Consider the following 26,496-nt stretch of genomic DNA (forward strand, 5'->3'; position numbering starts at 1 on the left):
AAGCAAGACATGAAGACAAAGTAACCAAAGGCTAAGTGAGGCACACATATCCCTCACCTTTATAGTGTCTGTCATTAGCAGGTTGCCATCTTCTCTTAATGTAAAGCTGGTATTCAAAGGCAGTGCCAATCATTAGATCTTTGGGGAGGAAATCATCCAAGCAAGCAGAGGAGTATATGGTAGTGTGAATCTGGAGTACAGGCAAAAGGGTGTATTGCTACCGACCTCATGAGTAGTCAACACATAAGAGGCATTAAGCACACATCATCATGAAGTGCTTAAGCACTCTGTTATAAGACTGAAATGTAACTTTATAAATAGCACCATTTGTAATTAGTTTTGAGTGAATATATGACTATGAAGAATACCAAAACAGCACACGTAGTGTCAAAGTAACCTACCAAGTCAAATCAAGTAAGCCCAAAACCAAACTAGATTCCAAGCGGTAGTGTGTCATGCATATATACTACATAGTAAACCTCCAATCACATAATCTAGTCACAGGATTACCAAAACACCATGTTCCACATCATGTCACCACCATGTACACAAAACACACAAATCAAAATGTCAGGACACCGGCAAGGCGGGACAAGACAAGGGTAGGGCCGGGCTAGGTAGTGTGGAACAAGGAGTCCAACTAGGGCAAAGGGCCAGGGGCTTGCCTATATAATGGGTGGTTGGGTGGTGGACTCTCGGGCTCTAGCTTCCCCTGGTCTTACACTCGTATCAGAGCTCAGGAGGGAGAGCTATGGAGGAAGAGGACCTTCCATGGCTTGTGCGACCCTCTCTCTTTCTCTCTCTCGGTCGTTCATGGAGAATCGAGGAGAAGATCCCTCTCTTGCTAGCTATGGAGGGCGTGGCTCTCACGTTTGGGGAGCTTTTTGCATGATTTTCATGCGAAGGATAAAGGACGAGGCATGTCCATGGCTACTGTCCTATGCAGAGCCGAAGGGAAAAGGCTGCGGGAACACTTGCTTCTTGCAAGGAGGAGGGAGGCTCGAGGCCAAGCGCGTGCAGGACCGCGTATACATGGCGGTGGCAAGTTTGACCTGCGCAAAAATCACCATTCCTCGGCTTAGTACCCGCGCGCTACGACATGGGACATTTTTCGTCACAGGGGCGTAAGCCCTCGTAGGTTGTAGGAGCCGCCATAGCCCCTCTCTCCCTCGGTGCTGTAGATTTATCGCCATCGCTGTGTTCATTTCATATTTGGGTGCCCTAAGGCCACCCTAGGGGCTTTTCCCACAGCAAGAATATGCATGCCACACACGTCCGTAGCCGGCGGTCAAAGTCACATGCATGGACCATGCAAGCCGTACACAGACAGATCTCAGAGTGGTGATATGACCAAGCTTTGCACGGAGGTGTAAAATTGTACAAGGCGTCATATATGAGCAGGTCTCGAGAAGGCGCCATCAAACGAACCTACCCTCATAGATTTTGCAGAAAGTTTTGGCATGGCCACATTGATTTTTGGAAGATTTCTTTAGCCATACATATTGACCTTGAAGCGACTATCACCATCTCTCTGTCGGCATAGACGATAATGCTCATTGATTCAAGGATTTTCGACACATTGATCCTGTAAAGCAGAGCAAATTGCCGAAAGCACTCGGTTTATTTTTTCCGTAGTTGTTGCAGCAGAACCACATAAAGGTTTTCATGGCATGTTTGCATATCAATTTGGCATCAAAATTCAAGGAACTTTGAATGCACAAGCTATGTGCCTGACAAGGTCGGCCAGCTACGAGACGAGAATGAGGCATCAGGTGGCAAAGTTGGGATAGTTTTGGCAAATATGCTTGCAAACATCCTTCTACCTAAGCCACGGAGCTTGCACAGATCACGACAAGAATGACATGATGTGCAACTTTGGGGATTTTACTTGAGACAACGAGAATCACGACTTGTCAGCAATAATTGGCATTCGGTAGGGCCGACTTTGGCATTCGGTAGGGCCGACTCTGAGCAATAATTGGGCCGACTCGTTATTATACTTCAAGAAACCGACAGGCATTTTGAAGTGTCTGCACCCAGTATCGCATTACACAGGTACGCTTTGTTTGTGCAATAGTTTCTTGGTGATTTTAGTATGGTATCCTACTCGACAAGGTTCCAGGGACATGAATCCCTATCTCTTTAAGCATGGGATACATAAGTATGTCGAAGCTATTGTAGCTTTCTAGGGAGTAGGCAATATAGGTACATGAAGCATAATGGACATCCACAGCTATGAGTTGAATTCCATGTCGACCACCACATAATTTTTCACTACGCCAACTTGTCAAACAAAGGTTGCTTGGATCAAGCAGGGTTTGATAATAGCTGACATTTGATAGCTTAGCTGTCGATGAGCATCGGGCAATGTTATGATTCTCAATCTGTAGCAACATTTGGCAAGGCCATTTCCTTATGAAATTTTGACAAGGTCAATCTTTTTCTACTCGGACACATGTGTGTCACCAGGAGTATCTGTTAGCTATGAGCACTCAGGCTCCATTCTTGTCTCATCTATTTCATGAACTTATGTGAAACAAGGCTTCTATTTACGCATCTTGCATTGCGATTCCCCACGTTCGATCTATGCTATGAGCATACAAACTTGGGACGGCGGACTTGACAATATGCTTGCAGGTTATTTCATTACGTGACAGACGGGCGTATATGATACACGGGACGTATCTGTACACACGACAGCTCCCACTCATGCAACAGATATGGCTATGCTCCATTGTTAAGCAAGTTTTCTTCCACAAAATATCCGGCCAACTGGTTACAGCAGCAACCAGGTCAGCCAATTTTACAATCTTCTTATTTTTCCATGTTTACATCTTTGATTGGAAACTATTGCTTTGTGCAAAGCAATGTGCTTTGACAATTTTACATGAAGCAAGGCTTCTTCCTTGTGCCAAGGTACTGCCCAATGACTTGGCATCAAAGGCATTCGCACAGAAGTTCGAGAAACTTGAAAAATAGGGAATCTCAGCTTACCGAATCTCTACCAGTTTAAACGGTGCAAGGCACTTATGGTTTTCGCTCTCAAGTTTGAGGCCATCACTTTTGCCAAGGGCTTAAGTTTATGTCTGTATGGCATGCTAGCTAGGTGGATTCAATTCTACCTCCTCCTGAAACACGTTTTTGCTACAACACCAGACACTTTGTCAAGGACACTAAAAAGCACCTAAATCAAGGACTTAATTCAAAGGCAAAGTGCTATCATAGGTCCCAACAATGTCAGCCACAACCACATACATGATAGGTGGGTCAATCTATGACTTGTTTGTGTTTTTTTTTACCCCTCTTGATGAGAGAGTCATAGCAAAAAACTGTGGCACGCTTATAGGATAAGCTGCATGCTATGCATAAGATGATGTTAGCGGGTACGCCACGAAGGACGATGGAGCACAGCAAGAACACAGACCAACAAACTGTCAATTCGAGGACGTAGCTAACCCGACTAGGGCATGGAGGCAATCTCTAGGTTGTCAACCCTGAGCTAGACACTAACAACACTCTACAGTCACTAATCCTACCACAACACTACGCTAATAACACTCTACAGACAACGCATCCTACGAAACACTACAAGCTCGAAACAGTCTCAAATCATATCGGAATGACTCGAAATCGGAGAGCAAGACTCACAAGGACATATCCTATATGGCCAAACACCTAAACCCTGAAAACCATAACTATAAGACCTCTAATCGTTGTCGGGATAGGCTCAAAACAGTAATTTCCAAAGTGTCTGGAACTGATCTACAAAGACATCAACACGAAGAGCTTCTCGCCCTGATTCTAACGACTACTTGATCATTCAAAACGGATGTCGTTTGAGGTACTTACGACCAAATATAGCTCGTAGCAGGCGGGCTCGCGATGTGGTCCTCGGCTTGCATTGCTTGCGTCGACCCGGAGAGCTCCTCCATGCTAACACGCTCCTACATCATATCTACAATGAGATTAGTGTGCACAACGATGTGTGTGCGTGAAGCTCACTACCCTGTGCTGCAGAACCCACGACTGTATATTAATTGAGATATGTAATGTGTCCTTTACAAAGCCTTAGGTTTCAGCTTATATACCAAGCCTTCAAACCTAGTGTCCGGCCAAATGACCTGAATTGTCCCTAGGCTTCTACAGAGCTTAATTACAAGAAACTGAGTTGGCTTTACTCATTATACAAGCATCTGCGGCCAAAATACAAGTGCCGATTTAAAATATGAGGTTGTCGTAAACATTACAAAAGTGGCCGTAATGGCTCAAAATAATAATAACGGGATATTCGATGACGTCCATGAACTCGTATCTTCATGTTGCAGCATCCATCTTCATCTTCATTACTTCATCACCATCTTCATGTGGAATCTTTATAGAATCTTTGAGGGATCTTAATGGAATATTTATGGAAACGTTGTTTAAAGGGCGTCCTTTCAATACTCTTCCCCTCCGAAGTCTTGTCGTCCCTGACAAGACCTGATGTCTTTGCTGGCCTTGACGAGTTCTTGATGTCTTGGTGTTGGTTGAAGTTGTTGTGGCAGCCTCTTCTGCAGTTGGTTGCTTTGCGTGATGTTAAAGTTGCCTTGAAGTTGTACCTGTAGTGTATCTAAAGCCTGGAACTCTCCCCCTCCGATTGGTTGTTGTATCTTGAATTGCATGAGGTTGTATCGACTTGTTGGTGCAGCAGTTCGTTGTCATTGTAGCTCTAGTTTGCTTTTCCTGTGGTTGTTATCTGGCAGTCGGACCTGTAAGTTGACTTGAAGCTTTGTCAAGCTGTTTTTTGGCCTCTCCCTTTTGACTTGTCAGTAGATTTGCAATTAGTAGTGTGGGGATATCGTGGTTCTTCTTGTTTTTGTTGTTATAAAAAATAAAAGAGTAAAAGTAAAATATAGCGTATATACAAAATGAAGGTCTTGGATACCTGAATAAGACTAAAGGGAAAAAACCAGTGGAAAAAAATGTTTAGTCATAATTAAATGCGAGGCTATATGTACTTAGGTTCTGATTTTATAGAGTTATGCTAAGTTAAAGTACATATGGCCATATGGCTACTAGTATGGGCTTGATATGGATAAGTGTTAGTAGCTTGAATTCAGAGTCATTGTTGTTGAGCAAAGGCTCATAAAACCTGTTTCCGCTTGGTCATTGTCCTTTGTTTGTGTAAGTGCATGGGTGGAATAAAAGAGAGAGTGTCTAATGCATATGTCTAATGATGGGACATCTATATGCTTGCCAAGAGTTATGCATGCTAAACAAGATGTGGTGCGAGAGAAGAGTATTGATGGGTTCTTCATGGAGTTCGTGTAGCTAGCAAAACATATAGCATGAGTGCTTCAAAAGCTTTCACTACTCACAAGAAGGGTTTTCGTTGTCGAGGTTTCTCCACTCTTCCTCACTGTGTCAAGTGCGTGAGTGTTTTTGTTTTGGACTACTCCGCCTTCTCCACCTTATATATTATATGGACTTTGACTCTTATGCTCACCTCTTCCAGCATGAACGACATGACTTTATGTATGCTCAACTCTCCAGCTTGAGCTTATACCTATTAGCTAGACTCATAGACCACAGAAAAATATTAACTTGAAGCTTGGGTCTGACACTTTGCTCATTTAGTGGCTTAGCTGCCCGACTCTAGACTCTTATGCCATGTAAGTTTAATGGCGACTTGGACTTACCTAATCGCGGCCTGAAATCCAATTCCATATGCTTTTGATGTTTAGGCCTTTCTCGTTAGTTTCTGTTTGAGATGCCATGTTGTCCAATACATTGGCATATATCTGCTCTTCATTCCTTGGTAGCAAATTGTGGTCGCTTGATGAGACAGGTATTGGTGTTGAAGCAATGGTTGATGAATTCTTCTTCTTCCAGATAGTGTTCTTCAAAATTGTGACCTCCGCATTTACCATTGCTTTCTTTTTGTTGTTAAGAGACTGTAAAGGAGTTGTGTATCTTTCTTGTTGTTGAGCCTCAATCGCAGATTTTGGAATCCACATTGTTCTTGGGCCTCGTGTGATCTCCTTTGCCACTTGCCTTGTTTCTTCTTTGACTTGATGGTACGTTGTTTTTAATTTCCAAATATGGCTGGTACTTTTGTAAAAGCCTTGCTCTTGTAGTAATTGACGAGGGATCCATCTATAGGTTGTAGTACTCTTGGGTGTAGCGGGTGGCTGCTCTTGATTTCTTTATGTTTCTTGCTTTTCCTGGGTGATTCCTTGATAAGCTACTACCTTAGGTAACCAGATTTGAAAGTTACCCTCATAGAATCCTTGTGCTTCGAGTAACTCGACTGGAATGAATCTTTGGACTTGCTTGGAGATGATCTTCACTTGACTTTGTTGGGTAGTCTGGTAGAATTCTGATTTCATTACCCAGACTTGTCGTATGGTTTGTCCAGTGGAAGACCTTCTCTTTTGCTTTTTGTACATGTCCTTTCTCTTGGTTGAGTTATGTGATTGGCGTTGACAGCTTTGTTGATTCCTGACTGAGTGGTTGTCATGGGATGGAAATCGCCAGGCTGTTATCTTGGGCTTGTCGACCCAAACATCTGAATTTCCTTTCTTGTAGCCTTGTGCAATAATTGACTCGCTTGATGTGATCCATCCTGTTGCCTGTGCTTGTTGAGGTTGTTCCTGTGATTGTATCCAAATTGGATCATTAACTTTAATCTGTGCCTTGGATACTAGCACTTGGTTGACCTGTTTTGACTTCCTTTGGGGACTTTCGGGCGATGGAAACTTTGGTTGATAGACTTTTTTCTTGGGTTTCCATTGTTTTGTTGATGGTTTGGCTTTTGATGTAGAAGCTTTGTCTTGCACTTGCATTGGCTGGGCTAGAGACTGTGGGCTTACTTTAGCTTTTCCTTTTTCAATAGCCAAGAATCTTTGAACTGTTGTAGGCTTGACCTCTGTTGCCACTTGATAGCTTGTCGTGATGACCATTGTTGAAGATTTGGGCTCGTCTTCAAAGACTTGTGCCCATGGCTTGGACAAAATCAAGTGTGTTCCCATTTGTCGATAATCTACCACCAAGAATTTTTCTTTGACATTCTGTGAGTGTACTTGGAGAGTAGCTTCTACAATCCCCATACTTATAACATCTACTTCAGGTGAGAGATTTACCTTTATCTGAATATCATAAAGCTTTGGCTTACCTAGAAGTAACCACATGCCATGTGACATATTAGTCGTGGAATTTGTATCAATTTCTGCGATAAAATTCATCTTGACTCCGTCTTGTGCACTTAGCAAAAAGTTGATCTTCTTTGGTACTAGATTGCTTGTGTTCTCTTGAGTGACTTGAGCAATCTTTGGCCTGGACTCCTTGTCGTCTGAGGTTCCAGTGGTGAGAGATGCATCATGTGGAGGTGATTTGCATCTAGCACTTTGGATAGCTTTCATACCTCCCTCCGTTGTAGCAAGTGTAGCAATACCACCCAATGATATTGTAGACATCATTGAGGTATTCACTTCTTGCCTATCTGACCCTTCATTATATGAATCACAAGCAGGATCACCCATAGATTCATTTGTCTTGACTTTGAGTTCATCATACTCAGATTCTTCATCTGTCTCACACATAACACTTAGCATGTAGTAGGGGACTATGTCATACCCATTCTCATCGCAAAATTTTGTTGGTGTGGTCTCATTAACACAGACATCCAAAGTAGCCAATATCTGAGTCCACTCTAGCGGTTCTAACACCTCTTCCAGAAAAGGTTCTCTTATATAAGCATCATCTTCTAAGACCCTCTCTAAGGCATTCTCATTTCTCCCAAAGTCACTACACTCCGATGCTCCGCACATCCAGATTTCTTTCTTTTTGCCCATCCACAGATGGTCTGTTGATCCACTTTGTGTTGCAGAATCAAAATCTTCCACGGGCGTTCTAGTTACATCTTGGTAGCTATGATTTCTCATATTTACACGTGTTGTGGTTTCAGCATGTCTCAAGTATAGATAATCATAACCCCAATCTTGTACGATCTTGAGTTGTCTCATGAATGGTCTTCCAAGGATGATTTCATAGTTATTTTTCTTGCCAAAGTCAACTATGGCAAAAGTATGCGCATACTCTATACCACAAGAAGACACCACTATCGCTTCTAGCAATCCCATGGGTCTTTCCACATGCCATTAGCTAACTATAATTTTATTCTGGTTGTTCTAAAGGCGGGCCTACCCCATTTCTCCCATATTTGTTTTGTTGCTATGGCAATTCCTGCTCCGCTGTCAAGTATAGCTTTCGTTTCAATCCCATTGTACTCGACAAGCAAAGTGGCATTACCATCTTCTCCTTCACAATACTCTCCTACTTTGTTCAGAGGTACCGGTCTTACATTTGATCTAGGCTTCTCGATCTCATCTAGCTCTTTTTCCAGGAACCTTAACAGGTTTTTGATCCCAATTTTTTCCAAGCATTTTCCTATATCCGTCCACATACTTGGCCTGATTTTCAAAAGTTCTGCCAACGTAATTGTGCACTTCACTGGCATGGATAGCAAGTCAGTCAAAATTTTTGTGTCCAGTTCTTTTGTCCCTCTTAGCCTCTGTGATGGAACTCTCACAATCTCAGACTTTGCCTCAAAATCTCCCATGTACTATGACAAAGTTCTTAACGATGCAAGTCTACTATCTTCGGAGGCTATCGATCCTACGTCACCATGATATGACCTCGCATCAACACTCATTTGTGGTCTATCTAATGTGATTTCAGGAAATGGTGCTAGTCCAGCATCCTCTTCTCTTTTTTGGGCATCTCGGACAGCCTTCCATAACTCCTCTGGCCACTGCTCCTCAACTATAGGAACATAGGGTGGGAAATCCCTCATTGATTCATCTGTTGTATTTTGGACTACCCTCGAGTCTTGCGACCTTGGGAGTGGTTCTTCCCTATGATCCACCTCTTCTCTAGGCAATTCGTCTACTTTAATGCTCTCATCTTCGTGCACTGGGGTGACTATCCTATCCTTCACTTCTGGTAGAGGTGGTTCTAGCAATGCTTGAGCACTTTCAATGAGCTGCTTACACATTTCTAGCCTCTGCTTCTCTAGTTCAGGATAAGGATGGGTCATCCATCTTTGTTCTAAGGTCTGTCTATTTGCCAATCTAGCATCATAAGCCTGTAAAATCGCATCCAAAGGCTCATTCACTTTGTCCACTAGGACAGATCCTCCTGAACTAGCACTCTTGGGTGCTTTAGCTGGTTTAACACTAGGTTGGTAATGGGACACTTTTATGTCCTGTTAAGTGACCATTTTCCTTGAATTATGTCAAGAGTTTCAAAATGGATTTTGAGGTGCTGTCTGTCTAGAAAGTTGTCTCATGAGCTGAACAAAACTTGACATTTTTTTGGAATATCAATTCCATCTTTAACCTTGTCCTTGCACAACATTTCACAACCTAAACTGTGTGAAAAAACACGTCCTGTTTTTGGCTTTTTTCGACTTTTTGCAACTATACCACTCTAGAATTCATGTTTGTTAGGTCTATAATGCTAGAGAACTACCTTTAGTAGTCCTCAACGTGTCCTGTTGCTTCTAGGGAGAAATAAATGTTAAAGTTGTAAGTTATGACCAAATTACAAAAATTATCAAATCCTGTTTTTTAGCCAATTTTAGCTCTTCTATGATTTTTTTGGTGGCTTTCATGATATCCAAATGCAGTTTTGATTTTCTATGTCGCATATTGTAACATAAAGCTAATATTCCTTGAGTTTTGGGGCACCTAATACCCTATTTTGCATAGTAGACAACGATGGTTGATTTTTTCAATTATAGAAGAAAACGAAACATTCTAGTATATCAAGTATAGCTTTTTCAATATTGTTAGTTTCTTGTGACAACTACATGCATTTTGTAGGTAGTAACCATATCTAGTCATAAGGATCAAATTTGTCTAGATATTGAATAGTTTCTATGGGATTCTACAACTCATAATGTTGAACCCAGTTTTTTCATGTTTGTTGTATTTAGCACTTCATCTTTGTCCCCAAGATTCCCCTTGGTAAGAGATGTATTATTATTTTGACATGCTCCATGGATCCTTATGAACCTAAAGGACAATAGGGAACTAAGAAAACATGCATATATTATTTGTATTGAGCATGGCTATAGAAACTTTGATGATACGTTTGCAGAATGGTAAAAATTCAACTTTTTTGTACCTATTTCTTTAGGCAAGACAAAAATTAGTGAGTGAGAAGCAATCATATGTTCTGATCACCAACCCATTGAAGTTAACTAGGGAATTTATCTCAAGTCCTACAAAAATCCCTAATCTTATTTTTATGCAACAAAACATAAGAAATGATTGTTTTGATGAAAATGTACTGGTCCATCAACTTTGGAGGCTTGGTGTGACCAAAAGATGAGAAATTTTACAAGTTTCTTATTTTTTCCATGTATAGTAGGCCTTGAACTATAACCTCATGAAAGGATTTTACAGAATGAGTGGATCTACTATGGTTTTGGAGGTTTTTTTCAAAAACCTGAAAGGACACTTTTATGTCCTGTTAGGTTACCAACCTAGTGTTAAGGGTTTCAACTTCCCTTTGCTGTGTCTGTTGATCTTGAGTTGTTTCCAACTCAGTTGTAACAGCCTTTTCTTCTCCTTTCTCCCTTTCTAGTCTCGCTTTCATTCTAGTCCTTCTTGCTCGTCTAGAGTTTCTACGGCTTTTGGAACTCTTACTAGTCTCTCCATTTGTAGGCTTCTGCTATTGCACTTTTTCTTGTGCTCTTGTGACAACGTTTACTCGAGCAACTTGCTTACTTTTATCTTCTTGTTGTTTAAGCACCTGTTCTTTTGCAATTGTTTCTTGCTCTGTTGTTGTTGTTGTTGTCGTCTCTCCTTTTGTTGCGGCTCGTTCTTTCTCTAATTTGATGGTAGAAGGAAAGGTAACATGTGGTTGCATTTTACCTTTCTTTCTTGGATTCTTAGGACAATCCAAAATCATATGTGTGATTGCACACTCATTACAATATACATTTATCATATATCATGGTGTGTACAATCCTTAATCAAGTGATCACTACTACCACATCTGTCACATAGACGTATTGGTTGTCGTGGCAATACTTGATATTGACCTTGAAGTGGCCTCTGATCTACCACATATCTTTCTATTTGAAGCTCATGACTCACATATGCATTTCTAGCAGCTATGGGTCTTTCACTTAAGAACACTTGTTCCGCTATAGGATGATATCTAGGAGGTTGAGACATAACATGCTCAAACCCTGGTGGAGTCTTAGGTCTATAGTCAGGACAATGTTGCGTCGGATGGTCCCCTCCACATGTCATGTACCTTCGTTGTTGAGAAACTCTATAGGTTGGTACTCTGTCAAAGTGGTTGATGCGTTGCATCACATTCTCTATGATTTGCTCCTCAACATTTACTTGGTTTTGTCCTAGATTCCCTCTTTGATCCTCAAGATCAGCGGTTTTCTTTTTCTCACTCGCATCATTCATCTTCTTCTGACCATCTTCATAGAATTTGCAATTGTCGACTAGGTCAACTGCCGCTTTGGTCACCTCTTCCAAGGTCTGGTATCTTTTCATGTATAGGTCCTTTTGGAGATTCTCATTCCTAAGCCCTATGATGAAGCATAGGATTTGACGTTCTGGCGTGGGTAACTCTTGGGTAGGACATCTAGCAACATATTGCTTGAAACGTCGTATTGCATGTCGCAATGTTTCTGTTTCGCCTTGTTTAAATTCCTGAATCTTAGGAAGGGTGTTATGTTTTATGCCTCTCTTGGTGAATTCTTGAACAAATTCATCCAACATTTTCTCAATGGTTGTGAAATCTCTCCGGTTCAATAGTTCAAACCATGCTTGTGCATTGTCCTCCAATGTAAGTCCAAAACCCTCATATTGCGTGTGGAAGTCCTCTACTCGTTCTGCTCGTAGGACTTGCTTGAAAGCCGAGACATGGGCGTATGGATCTCTTGTGCCATTGTACTTTCTATTTACCCATTTTCTTAGCTGAGATGGTCTTATACTTTGGGGTGCAAAGTATGGAACCATACTCCTCTCTGGTATCGTTTCATCTCTCGTTATCGCTCTAGGAGGAAATCCAGGTGGTGATCCCCTCTTTGGAATTCTCTTAGAAGTTCCTGTGTTTTGTGGATGTATCTGAGGTCCTTCATTGACCAAATATCCAGTCATCTCTAATTTGGTTCGCGGATTTGTGCTTTCTACAGCTCTATATTCTCGTCCATACTTGTCAACAAATAAAGATGTCCATTGTCGGTCGACCTCGTATGTATAGACATATAAGAGCTTGTATTCTGTCAGCTCATCTGGGTAAGTCTCTAAGCAACTGTAAAGGTTGAATTGATTTCCATTAATATACCTATATAGTCCTTCACTTTCATGGTTATATGTCCAAACTCTCTCCACAAAATTGGTCTTTATGTACTGTAGGTTTGGAAGATCTATTCTGGGTGGGTGCTCATCTATCCCTGCAATCCATGTGCTTGTATAAGCTGAGTCTGAGTCTGAAGTAGACATGACTTCTAGGCTTAACAGCTCTAGCTTGCTGTAGTAATACCTCTCTCAGTCTATTCAAGTGTTTTGGTCAGGGAAAATCCAAAACTATGTCCAAAACCGTGAGCGTTTTCTCACAATTCTCTCAAATTGTTGGTTTTAGACACCCCTGACTTCCGGATGCATTTTGCGGCCTTAAACAGCGTTTTTTTCAAAACTGAACAAATTGCATGCCAATGGCAACCATTTTGGTCAATTTACTCTAAGATCTGTAGTGCTGCTCTCAAGCTACGTTTTGATAAAAAAAACTTTTGGAATCAGAGTCCGTATGTGAAAGTTATGACCAAAACAGTGAGATGTAATTTGGAAAGTTGCTCTATCTAATGTTTTTGCAAGTAGTCAGTTTGAGCCCAAAATTGGTGTGTGCACTCCTTAGGCAATGATAAACCCAGTGGTATACTTGGTTTCAAAAAAAATTCTCAAAATTTTTCCTGACTTGTCTATTGCGATAGGCTCACCAAGTACCCCTTGCAGATGTCCAAATGCACTCAAACTTTGTGTACAGGGTATAATGGGCCTTCTGAACCCAAATATGAAGTCAGATTTGAATTTTGATTTTCCTACAGTGAATTCCTGAGCCTATCGCGATAGGCTCACCAGAGTGTTACTAGGATACAGTTTTTCAACTGTTTTTACATATTTGAGTTCCCCCTTCTCTTGAGATACTACTCACCAAGTTTCAACCAATTTGGAATACTTTTCCTTTTTAACTTGCATCAAACGACAGTCTCTTTTTTTTATCTTATGAAGTAATCCTCTTAGATGCACTTCCAATACTCCAATTTTACTCAAATTTTAACCATAGGCTCACAACAACATGTAGAACAAGGCCCTAAGGTCAGTTTTCAAAATTTTCAATTTCTGGAAAAAAGCCTCAGTCTATCGCGATAGGCTCAGCAGATTCTTAAGTTTTGAAAATTTTCCAGATTTCTCTTTACCACTGTGTTCCCTATGCTCTGTACACCTTGCTCACCAATTTCCACTTGTTTTGGACTTTTTCTTAGGTCTCTAACTTCAACTCTAGAATTCTGAGTCTATATGATCACTAGAAAATAGACTTAGGATGACTTCCAAATGTCCAAAATCCACCAAATTTTGTGTGTAACCTCCTGAGAGGCTAAACAAGCTATGCTCCAGAGGGTTTTGAAAATTTCAATTTCTTTGGCCCTGCTTTGAGTCTATCGCGATAGACTCACCAAGTATGCTAAAATGATACTTTTTTCAAATTTTCTCTTCACAGATGTGTTCCCTACCCTCTGTAGATCATGTATACCAAGTTTCACAAGGTTTGGAAATTTGGTCAAGTCCCTTTACCCAATTTGTCTCTGAAGTCTGACTCAAAACACCAGACTTGAGGTTTAGTGGTCAAGGAGGTGTCCAAGTACACTCAATTTTTGGGAGCAGCCTTGTATTGATGTGTTTTACCTGTGGTATGAGGGGTTTTGCCTGTTTGTGAGTCTATCTCCAATTCACCAGTCTATCGCGATAGGCTGGGCAGAGAGCCACTACGAAGTGATTCTTTTCTCTGTTTTTGGACAGTTTGGTTCCCAATGCCCTTAGAAGCATATCCCCAAAGTTTCATTCAATTTGGACTTCTTTTCCTTTGGATTCAAGCATTTCACGGTTCACTTCCTTACACTCAGAAAAAGAAAATTCCCACTTAGATGCACAAGCACTGATGCAAATGCTTTGAAATTTCACATACAAGCTCTAGAGCATATGCAAAACAAGGTCTTGAGGTCAAACTTGTTTTGAAAATTGCAGATTTGGTTTCAGATTTTTGTTTTTTGGGTTTTTTAGAGTTCTTTCTTTTTTTTTGGATTAGACCAAATCTGTGTTTTCCCCCTACCTTAAGGTCTCCAATGCAAAAAAAAGCACTCAAATCGGCTTTCAAATGACCATTTTAGAGCACTTTTACCATAATCAGCACAATTCCGCCTTTTGTGTTTTCAAGCACATTTTCATGTCAAAATTTCTCTAGATCAACATCAGATGTCCTACACTACCTAAAGTCCTACTTTGGATGGTTGAATGGTTGTTTTTGCTTTCTGGCAAGCAAACAGCCTCCTGCTTACCTTTTGCGTTTTTTCTTTTTCTCTTTCAAGTTCTTCACAACCATAAGTCACAACCAAACACACAAACCATAAAACTTAATCTAAACACACAACAAAATAATATAACCATACCTCAACCTCATGGTGGACCACCTCAGTGAAACGCGGGCTCCCTGGCTATCCCTCAGTCAAGAGATCTGCTCTCTGACTTCCCACTAAGAAGGCAAATGGTGACAACACTCTAGAAAACTCTAGAGAAACGCTATACTATCAAACAGGAGTGATGCGGTCTACGCTAGTTTAGGCGCTTCGTCCCCGACAGCGGCGCCAATGTTAGCGGGTACGTCGCGACGGTCGATGGAGCACAGCCAGAACACAGACCAACAAATTGTCAATCCGAGGACGTAGCTGACCCGTCTAGGGCATGGAGGCAATCTCTGGGTTGTCAACCCTAAGCTAGACACTAATAACACTCTACAGACAACGCATCCTACGAAACACTACAAGCTCGAAACAGTCTCAAATCATACCGGAATGACGCGAAATCGGAGGGCAAGACTCACAAGGACATATCCTATATGGCCAAACACCTAAACCCTGAAAACCATAACTGTAAGACCTCTAATCACTGTCACGATAGGCTCAAAACAATAATTTCCAAAGTGTCTGGAAGTGATCTACAAAGATATCAACACAAAGAGCTTCTTGCCCCGATTCTAACGACTACTTGATCATTCAGAACAGATGTCGTTTGAGGTACTTACGACCAAATATAGCTCGTAGCAGGCGGGCTCGCGATGTGGTCCTCGGCTTGCATTGCTTGCGTCGACGCGGAGAGCTTCTCGATGCTAACACGCTCCTACTCTCATATTTGCAATGAGATTAGTGTGCGCGACGGTGTGTGTGCATGAAGCTCACTACCCTATGCTGTAGAACCCACGTTTGTATATTAATTGAAATAACGTAATGTGTCCTTTACAAAGCCTTAGGTTTCAGCTTATACCAAGCCTTCAAACCTAATGTCCGACCAAATGACCTGAATTGTCCCTAGGCTTCTACAGAGCTTAATTACAAGAAACTGAGTTGGCTTTACTCATTATACAAGCATCTGCGGCCAAAATTCAAGTGCCGATTTAAAAAATGAGGTTGTCGTAAACATAACAAAAGTGGTCGTAATGGCTCAAAATAATAATAACGGGATATTCGATGACGTCCATGAACTCGTATCTTCATGTTGCAGCATCCATCTTCATCTTCATTACTTCATCACCATCTTCATGTGAAATCTTTACAGAATCTTTGAGGGATCTTTATGGAAACGTTGTTTAAAGGGCATCCTTTCAACAGATGCACACGAGCATGGGCGCAGTATATACAAGGTAGTAACTCAAGGAAAGTTCCTCATCCCAGCATGCTCTCTCTCTCTCTCTCTCTCTCTCTCTCTCTCTCTCTCTCTCTCTCTCTCTCTCTCTCTCTCTCTCTTATTTCTCTTGAAAAATAATGAAACCTTTTTAAGAATCTTTTCAACATGTTTGTTTGGAAGTCAGCCTGAGCCAAGGTGCTCTCTCTCTCTCTCTCTCTCTCTCTCTCTCTCTCTCTTATTTCTCTTGAAAAATAATGAAACCTTTTTAAGAATCTTTTCAACATGTTTGTTTGGAAGTCAGCCTGAGCCAAGGTGCTCTAACTCTCAGCTAGACATAGGACGAGACGCCATCTAAATTAGTCTTCATCGGTTTGTTGATTGAACACTAATTGCCATCAGGGCTATAAGCCACACACGTGGCTAAGATTCATTGTCAGATCTCGGGTACGACCCAACTATTGACATTCCTTGGGTGATTGTTCTTAAGATCGAACAGATCTACCCACCGGAATACACATTGAACACCTCGACATTAATGGACAAGCAAGAGTCTTGTCATTACGGATGTTTAGGGTGTCATTTTTGCACTACATGGAGTTAGTGTGACGCTCAAGTTGAGTTTAAATCTGAAACTCACATCAGCTGATCTATACCATGGAATCTAGAGGCAACAAACAGTTGCGACAGCACGGCTATTGATACGAGTACTATAGCACTAAGAGGGGACTACGAGTGTCTATGGCATCACAGTTTTGGGGTACACCCCCGCGAGTGCTTATTAAATCACCCCATAGGCATTGAAGATCACCGTTTGATCTATTACCGTTATACTTTCAAGGAAAGAATTCCGCAATCTATCACGCGGTAGCGGAAAAATTCAACTTTTCAAGTTGATTCTCATCATTTTGTACACGGTTAACTATGTTGGTTATCGTTACCTGCTAGTTGAGCAGTTTCTACAAAGGGTCTTACCAAGTGGGTTGACTACGTAGATTTTACCCAACGGGTTTGGATTGCAAAGGCAACACCCAGGGTTCCTAGTGCAATGTTGCTTGATTTTTTCACAGGTGGGAGATGTACTCCTGTGCATTTGAAAACGGGTAATTGGACTTTTAGTTCAATCCCTAGGACCATGCCAAGGGCATGTCCCAAAAAAAAAAAAGTATTTTGGGCCTTAGTGTCCAATGTAGATTATGCTGTTATGAATCCACTTGTAGGATTCGATTTGGCACATGTTGTCACACAGGATACAACATGGTCCAGGGACTCAAGGAGTTCGGTTTAGCCAGTGTGGAGCAAGGATAATGAGGGTCCCTCTCACTCCCGTAGTAGAGTGTTTGCAATTACCTCCATGCACAAGTACATCTTGTACTTGAAGAATGTTCTTTTTCAGACATTCTTACATGAGACATATTCCACATGTGGAGGATATGAGTCGTTGGGACTGACACTGGCGCCATTATTTCAATTATGTGTCATGACAAAGTCCCTAGGTGCTGGTCACATCTGTTTTCTAGACCATTTTTAGCACGACGTATCAGGAGCAATTTCGTGGCCAGAAATTGTCAGATACTTAGAATGACTTGTCCAGGTACAAGTACTGCAAAACAACATTACAGATGGTTGTTTATACATATAGCAAGGCTCTAAATTTTTAATGAAAAATTTTCATTGTTTGTACCTAGAAGTGATCAATGTTTCACCTTCTATTATGGTTCAGACGTTTCAGCAAGGCTTGCAAAAGATTGCAATTAAAAGTATTTAGTTTCTTTTTAGAACTATTTACATTCCTTTTTAATGTGTGCTAGGCGCATCACATTTGCCATAAGTATTGGCAAAGATCACCATGGATATACAGGTTCGGATCTGTTTTTTGCTAAATGCATGCACACTAGGTGTTATGGGCCCTAGTGTTTAGCAAAGACTGATTTGGAACGGCATGCATATTCCTCAAGTTGTTGCTTATGAAGCATTTTGCACTCTATATGCAGTATCTCTATGAGATTACTTTTGGGTCTACTAATCACCAATAGAGGTCATGGCTCGGTTTGGGTGTTTGTGGATTTTTCACGACAACCACGATGGTTACTCTGGACATTGTTGATTCCTCAACAATGTTACACAATATTGTGATTCACATTTACCGGTCGTCTGGGAAGACTGTCTATAAACTGTGAGGGAAAACACATCTCAGTACTGTCAGTTATCCAAGGGGATAGGAAGATTACAAAGTGTAATCTTGGGCTAAAGGATATGCAAAGTGCATACATTAGCACCAAGCAATCCAATTAATAAGCATTCATTTCTCTTCTTGGAGTTTACTTACTATCAGTTAACACATGTTGCGACTAGGTAGTCTCTTCATGTATAAGTCACGTTCTCAACCTTGACATTCGTTAGGGTGGGGTTGTTTACTGATGAAATTTGAGAACAAGTCAAGGACTTACACTTGGCTGATGAGTTGGCTCAGCAAGTTACTTTCACAGAAAGTGAAAAGCGGTACTCTTTCAGGTACATCTTTGTCATGATAACTCGTTTAGCATGCTCATGTGCGTTCTAAATGGAGTCTACACACTAGATGGTTGCAAATGGACAACAATGTGGAAAATCAAGATGCTACTCTTGGTTTCATTGAACCTCCTGCAGAACCGTGTTCGGGGCAACCAAACAGCTAGATCCATAAGGGATGCCACTTGGGAAAACATTAGTGTTCTTAAGAAGAAGTTCCTCACTTTTGTTTTCGAGGACTAAAACTCTTCTTAAGGGGGGAGTAATGTCAGGACACCGGCAAGGCCGGACAAGACAAGGGCAAGGCCAGGCTAGGCAGTGTGGAACAGGGAGTCCAACTAGGGCAAAGGGCAGGGGCTCGCCTATATAATGGGTGGTTGGGTGGTGGACTCTCGGGCTCTAGCTTCCCCTGGTCTTACACAAAACATCAAAATGCAATGTCTAAAATGAGCAAGTTATTTCACATTACAAACAAGAAGTTATAATGTTTTAGTTTTCATTTTTCTAAACCAAACATTTATTATTTACTCTCCCCTATAATTCCCTCATTATTGAGCTAAGGTGATTTAGTTTACTAATCTCAATTTTTCACCAAACTTTGCAAGACGGCCTATCACACCATAATATGTGAGAGAATAACCTACCAAATCATCTCAAGGAGCATCAAAACGAAACTACATTCCAAGTGGTAGTGTGGCATGCATCTCATACTATCATAGTAAACCTCTAATTACATTATCTTGTCACACGATCACCAAAATTCCATGTCCACGCCATATGGTCACCATGCACTTATTAAAGGGTCACCTTGGGTAGTGGACCAATAGCATCCAAACCCCATACAAAAAGTCACGGATGTTGAAGCACTTAATCTCCCGTAACTTTATCTCTTCCTTTGAAATTATGCCCATTGGATAGTGCAATCACCAAGGACAAACATTCGCCACCCAAGTTGTCACTTTTATCTCAAGCAAAGATGGAGAGTATGTGGTATTCTATTCGTGCACATTAATCCACCCTCTAGTGAATATTGGGGTTGCATCCAGCTGCTACTCCTCTCTACATTACACAATCCATCTACAATAAGTTTTAAGCATCATTCACTTTCGTAAAACACATCCAAATATAATTAAATAGAATCACAAGCAATCAACAAACAAAAGAGGACATATGATTTTAAAAAAAATTTCCAGAGTCTCCTTTGTACGAAGACCACATTTTCAAAACAAATTTTCCACCCCACCTTGGTCTCCCACATGGGGTTTTTTTCATTTAGAACATTGGTACTACATTCATAGAAATTTTCTCTGATGAACTACATCCTTAATTTCCTAGAGAAGGATGGGGTTCTTTGACACTGTGTCTACAAAGATGAAAGGCTTACACTCTGACAACAAGACATGAAGGAAATTCTTGAGGACACTATCCAAGAAAGATCACCATTAGGAAATTTTGTCACCGGGACTATGATGGGATTCTTTGTCTCCAAATGCCAAGAAAGTGGCCAAGCAATGTGATGCTTGTGAGAGATTAGGTAGGCCTACAGCTAAGGCTCTTGTTAAGAGCTTCCTCTCTCTCTCTCTCTCTCTCTCTCTCTCTCTCTCTCTCTCTCTCTCTCTCTCTCTCTCTCAAGTTCATGTGTTGAATGTACACAAACAGTTGCAATATTATTTCTCTTCTTCCATGTTTGTTTGCTCAATATTACATTTTTACAAGTAGATGTGTGTATGTACACTACCCATACACATTTGCACCCATGCGTGCTACTTTCTCTTTCTTTCCATGAGAAGAACATTTGTCACACATTGAAATAATGAAGGTTGTTAAGTGAATGGGACAGGTGTGCAGGTGTGAGACAACCAAAAGCTTTCCCACCTTATTCTACATTGTATTTTGGGTTACGAACTAAGCAGAGATCATCATTTTTTTTTTATTTTTTTTTTGGGGGGGGGGGGGGGGGGGGGGGGGAGAGAGAGAGAGAGAGAGAGAGAGAGAGAGAGAGAGAGAGAGAGAGAGTAGGTAATTGCTTAAAATCAAAACTTTAACTCGCATTAAAAACAAGAGCTCAAAGGTATAGTAAATCTGAGTCTCAAGCCCTATTAGACCAATCTTAATTAGATGAAAATTGTTTTTTACATGATAAATAGAGCAAAAATTAGGAGATAAATATTTTGGGTAAGATCTTTAGCGAGAGGAATATCCTATTACCTACCACCATCACCAAGGAAAAAACATGAGATTGTTATGGTAGAAAAGTGGAAGGCAAGTGTCATAAGGTGCTCCTTGTTATTGATGTTAGACCAGACGAAAAACTCAAGAAATTAACCTCGATAGAGGAGTCCGTTGAAGAGGAAGTGCTTCTTGGCAGCTTTAGGTGTGAGGTGGGAAGTGTCACCTTATGAGAACCACCACCCTTCCTTTGTAGGCTACTAACATCTGCTTTTGCAGATCTCTAATGCTCCCACTACCATCAAGAAAATAAATTCGCTGCCTATCCACTACATGAAGAGCTTTTGATGCACTCGACAACCAACCAAGTAAACAAGGAGAGGGGTTCTTGTCCTCACGTGGCTCTTGCCCCAAAAAAAGTTTAAACTTATAGTTCCATATTAGTAGGCCAACCAAGTGAAAAAAGAATTGATCAGTATCCCAACCAAGTAAAAAAAAAGAGGGATTAGGATCACCCCACTCGTTTATGGGCGTGCAGATGATAAGGGTGCTCCTACCCCTGTTTTCTTGTGAATGGGTTGTTGCTAAGAGTTAGTGTCCACAACATCGATGAAACTCATCCGAGCAACATGAGAAGAGGGTGTAGGAGAGGAAAGCATTTGGAGCCTATGCATCTGGTTAAAACAGCCATGTCAAGCATAGCCCAAAGCTTCCTTGCCATAGCCATATGAATCTTGCAAAATCAACATGTTCCAAGTGAACATGTTCCACACAAAAAGCCCTGTAAGAACTTCTTGTGCTTTTGTCAAGCTACCACATTCGGCTTTAGTTCTTGTGCTTTTGACCTCCATCACACTTTTCTTACGTGTGTACTGAGCAGGACCCCCGTGCCACCCCTCGTGTGCGCACAATATAGGTCACAGTTCATTCAAATCTAGACAGAGTCTCTTAATTAATACATAAATTGAGAAACCAAAATCTCTTAACAATTTGTTTTAATTAGCTAACTTTAACAAATATCTCTAACAAATTGATTTAAGTATCATAAAAAACTATTTTTGGGTACATAAACAATCAAAATATCCAAAAATCTAGAAAATAGATAGGGGCTTGAGCTCCCCTCCCCGATTATCCGCATGCACACGGATGATTGGGGGGCTCTTGTCCCCATTTTGTTTTGCAAAATTTATATTTGTACTTTCCTACCGGTCCTCAAAAGAACTTGTGCATTCTTTTTTTTTCAAAATTTGGATTCATACCTTCCAATGGGTCTCAATGGAGCTTTTACATTAAAAAAAAGGGGGGGGGGGGGGGGGGGCTAGAGCCTCCCCATCATCTACGTGCGCGCGGATGATGGGGAGGCTCTAGCTCCTCCCTTCTGTTTTTTATGCAAATCCGCTAAGCCATCTCTCTCTCTCTCTCTCTCTCTCTCTCTCTCTCTCTCCCCCCAACCGCCAATATCTCTACAAGGTTTGAAAGGCTAAAATTTTACACTTACTATTTTGTGGAAAAAGGTGAGGGCCAAAAGCCCTTCCATCATCCATGCATGCGGATGATGTGGGGGCTCTTGGCCTTGCCCTTTTTTTACTATTTTTGTGAAAAAAGGTGAGGCCAAAAGCCCTTCCATCATCCACATGCATGGATGATGGGGGGGCTCGTGGCCCTGGCCTTTTTTTGCACGCACGCACGTGCACACACACACACACACACACACAGAGATGAAATGAAATGTCATATTAAATGTTTTCAAAAGGCCAAAATGACCAATGAGACCAAACAAACACAATTTTGGTGGATCTTATACAATGTCTGGTACAAAGTAAAAATAAAATGAGCTAAAGTGAATAACTAAACTCATGATCATCCGTTTTTCAAGATGCCCAGCGTCGGGCGTTGTCCGAGAAAGTATTCCATCGATCGCTAAAGAACATCGTCCACCTCTGTAAATAGTCGTAGTAGATGTCTCCCATGTCATGCTAGGAGAGTCCTTATCCTGTGATGGAGCGAGAGAGAAATATGATGACGAGGAAGCAAGTAGATTGGTGGAGGAGCAAAAGAATTGGGGTCACAATGGGAAAACAGAATTTTGAAAAAAAAACACTTAATTTTTTGTTTTAAAAAAAGGGGATGGCTAAGAGCGCTCTCATCATCCATGCACGTGGACGATGGGGGGGCTCTTACCCACCTACTTTTTTGTGCTCAGAGTGGAGAGTGAAGGGATTTGCAGAAGAGCTTGTATCAAGAGTGGGTGTATCTCTGTTGTGTGCTCATCCAGACTATTACTCACAGGCATATTGTTGTTTGCTTCATTGCTATGATGATGGAAGCTTTCTCCCCGTTGCCTCAGCCTTGCTATCCTCGTCCTCATCCTCGTCCTCCATTGCCTCTGTTGATGATCATGTAACCGTGATGATATGCTTGTGTTACTTGCAACTAAAGCTGCAATTCCTCCACCAATTCCCCTCATCACCGAGCAGGTATATTGGCTCAGTTTCTATCTCATCATAATCCTCAATAACATACTGCCCAAACATTGTCGCACCTAGCATGGCAGATCAAATATTGCTCAAAACATCTCCCATGTCTCTTTGGTGCTCCATCTGATGCAATTGCACTGTCGGGCAGGATCAACCTTAGATGGACGGGTTGTAGGATGTTCACACCTACCATGGGCCGGAAGTTTTTCATAGTTACCATAAAATGTATACGTTCCTTGGGAGAAGCTTCTAGACTTGCCGCTATTGACCTTGCCTCTGCAAAGGGGACAAAGAAAATCCTTGACATCTACCCTTTTTGAAGGGGAAGCATTGGTAACATGTTCATTAACATTGGGTTCTTGCGTGTTGGGAGACACATCTTCCAAATCAATTCTCTCACAAGACAAGCGTATACCAGCACTTTGCATATATGAAGTGGGATTATATAAGTCTTCTTGATCTTTGAGTGGCAAAGACAAAGTCCATGCTTCTAATGTGGAGGCTCAAGACATCATCAAAAGTGCAACTAATAGAGTATTTCGATCCAAAGGATGATCACACTTTTTGCTACACACTTACATGCTTGCATGCATACTTGACATGCTACATACATACATACATGCTCATATGTGCTTTAGAATATGGGGCCTTACTTGCTTACGATTGTAAAGGTGCACTCATCACTGTGTCTCGTGACAGTAAACTTCGGCAACACCAAAAAGCTTTAGATCTAGTTTTTGTAAAGGGATTATACATCCATTGATGTTTTCCACAACACCACCACATACTCCCAACATTAAGAACTTATGGAATGATGACCAAGCTTTTCTAGAAGCCTTCATGGTGGGCTCAGGGAAGTACAATTTCTTGTGTTTGGATACAAACTAATATGGCTCTAGTGCCACCAGCCACCTCAAAGACGCCAATTAAAAAAATGGTGGCTACACCAAATGGTGTTCTAGAGCTGCGATCTACATGGATGGTTCAAGAAAACCTCTCTTCCTTGCATCAAGCGAAGAGGGTGTTCCAATAATGCTTGTGGGGTGGTACCTTACTTTCTAGGGCAAGCTTTTGGGAGAGAGCTTTCTCAAGAAATTTACCATCAAGTTCAATTTTTAGAGAAAATCTCTCCTTGAAGCTCACTCCAAAAGCTAACTCGTAAAATTATAAAAACCGTAGGGGAGAAGTTGGTAGCTAGGCCGCTTTCAATAGATAGATTCAAGGAGTTTGTTCAAAGGTTAACCTAGTATCTTCTTGTAATATGGTAGTATGTAGTAATTTCAATGATGGATAATCAAAAAAAAATTGAACATGGTTTTGTCACATTATTTTTTGAACTTATGTCATCTCTATGGAGTTGAATTCATGTTTGATGGGTTTCGTTCTTCAGAAATGCTTGCAAGCCTGCCTTCTTTGCCAAGACTCATGTTTTCCAAAAACTTAATGTCGTGTCCGGCAGATTACCACAACTTCCCATCCTCCACAAAGCAGTGCTCATGGAAAGCAATATAATGAGGGGTATTCTTCCACTTTGACCCTACAAATAGGGTTACTCTCTAGTATTGAGAGCTCTAATTGTGAACTACGAAAGGGATTAAGTGAGGCCCAGCATAGCCACAATACTTCACTAGTTTACTCATTGATCTATTCAATTGAACCACATTTTCATTATGGAAAGGATAATGCTCAAGTTCAATACTCTTTGATGGGTGGTTGACATGACCATGTTTCTTATCCCTCTGCAAGGCTTTCTGAAACAAACAATGTCACTCAAGAGGATGTTTCAAATGCAAATTCATGGTCTACAAAGGGCAATGCATGCACTACTATAAAAATTGAGAACTGTGGTCCAAAGGTTTGTGATGAAGGCATAGCTTAGCAGAGTGATATTGCTGAGGAGATAAGGCCAAGGAAGAGAGGAAGGAAGCCTGCAAATGGTAGATTGGTGCCTTTGAATCATGTAGATGTGGAGTGTATGAGGTGAGAGAGGCTGAACCAACGGTATTATGCACTAAGGGCCGTGGTACCAAGTGTGTCAAAGATGGACAAATCATCTGTGATAACGGATGCTGCCACTTACACTGAGGATTTGAAGAGCAATGTGAGGGATCTTGATCTAGAGAGAGAATGTTTGTTGCTCATATAGAAGCAAGTAAGAGAAATATTATTGGCACTAATCATGGGCAAACAAATTCATACGCAAAGTTCTCTTCTTCTAATTTGCAAAAAGCTAGAGCAGGAGATGATGTTAAGCTCTCTTGGAGAGCAAGTAACTGGCGGTAAGGCAAGCAAAGGTGATTGGCCTACATGCCAATTGGTAGTGAAGGTGAATTTTTTGCCCCACAAGGAGGGTCTTATAGATGTATATGGTTCCTTAGCATGCCATCCTATTGTTAAGGTCATGATGAAGCTTCAAGAACTTCAACTTCATATTCATCATGCAAAGATCCCCACCACCGACGGCGTAGTTCATCAAGCCATACTCGTATGCACCTTGAGCAATAAAACTTTCCCTCAAGAACAGCTGGAGAGTACCATCTCTAGAGTACAAGCTGGTTGCATATGCTCTTATAGTTCTCTATAACCTCAGGGACATCACCTACATGCATGAAAGGTGTCCATAATGTTCAGCCAGGTACTAGGAGGGTAGCCCTAGAAAAGGTGTGTAGTTTGGCATCTCTTATGTATGAGCTACGAATTACTTCTCTCCCCCCTTTAACGTCTTTTTTGAATCCGCTCTAGTTATAGATGTATGATTTACAGATCATATCTTTCCATATGTTCAAGCTCAAAGTTAGGACTTTTGGAAACTTATACGTATTCTTTTGGTGTGTATGAGTAATGTCTATTTTTTTGGTTAACTTTTTTATGTCCCTAGAAAAGGCTCCAAATTTAAAGTCAAAAAGCTCGCAAAAGTGGTCTTCATTACAAAAGCTCGAAATCAGAAGCTCACAAAAAAAACACTCAATTTGTATGACCATTGTTTAGCATTCCAAGAGACACCCCATTTGGAGTTGAGCTTGATGATCAAATTTGGATCCATCTTGATGATTGCTGCTTCAAAGGAATAAATGCTTTGTCAAATTTTGGAGAGAGAAATGTGTTGTCCTTTAAGACACCTCTGTAGACATCCTTGAAAACTTTAAAACCTTTCTAAAATCAAATATGCACTGCCTTGGAAGATATAGTATTGAAGTATAAGCTCTTGCTTGGTACACCAAACTCCATCTTTCTAGCATCTAATGCCTGATTTGAAACAATTGAGTGCCCTCCTAGACAACTACCAACCCACTAAGTGGCCATGCTATCCAAACCAGAAGATGAATTCATGAACCCTTAAATTGGCTGAGAATAACCAGTCTTTTGGAGGAGAC

The 26,496-nt window shown here is 41.1% G+C and overlaps 2 pseudogenes; one reads left to right on the top strand and one right to left on the bottom strand.

The window, feature by feature from the left end:
* Positions 1-22,830: 22,830 nt before the first annotated feature.
* Positions 22,831-23,715, bottom strand: LOC147427983 (uncharacterized; annotated as a pseudogene).
* Positions 23,716-24,056: 341 nt separating this feature from the next.
* Positions 24,057-25,706, top strand: LOC147427984 (uncharacterized; annotated as a pseudogene).
* The last annotated feature ends 790 nt before the right edge of the window (positions 25,707-26,496 follow it).

The sequence above is a fragment of the Adiantum capillus-veneris genome, chromosome 23 (assembly GCF_014529385.1).
Source record: "Adiantum capillus-veneris isolate H3 chromosome 23, ASM1452938v2, whole genome shotgun sequence".
NCBI lineage: Eukaryota > Viridiplantae > Streptophyta > Polypodiopsida > Polypodiales > Pteridaceae > Adiantum > Adiantum capillus-veneris.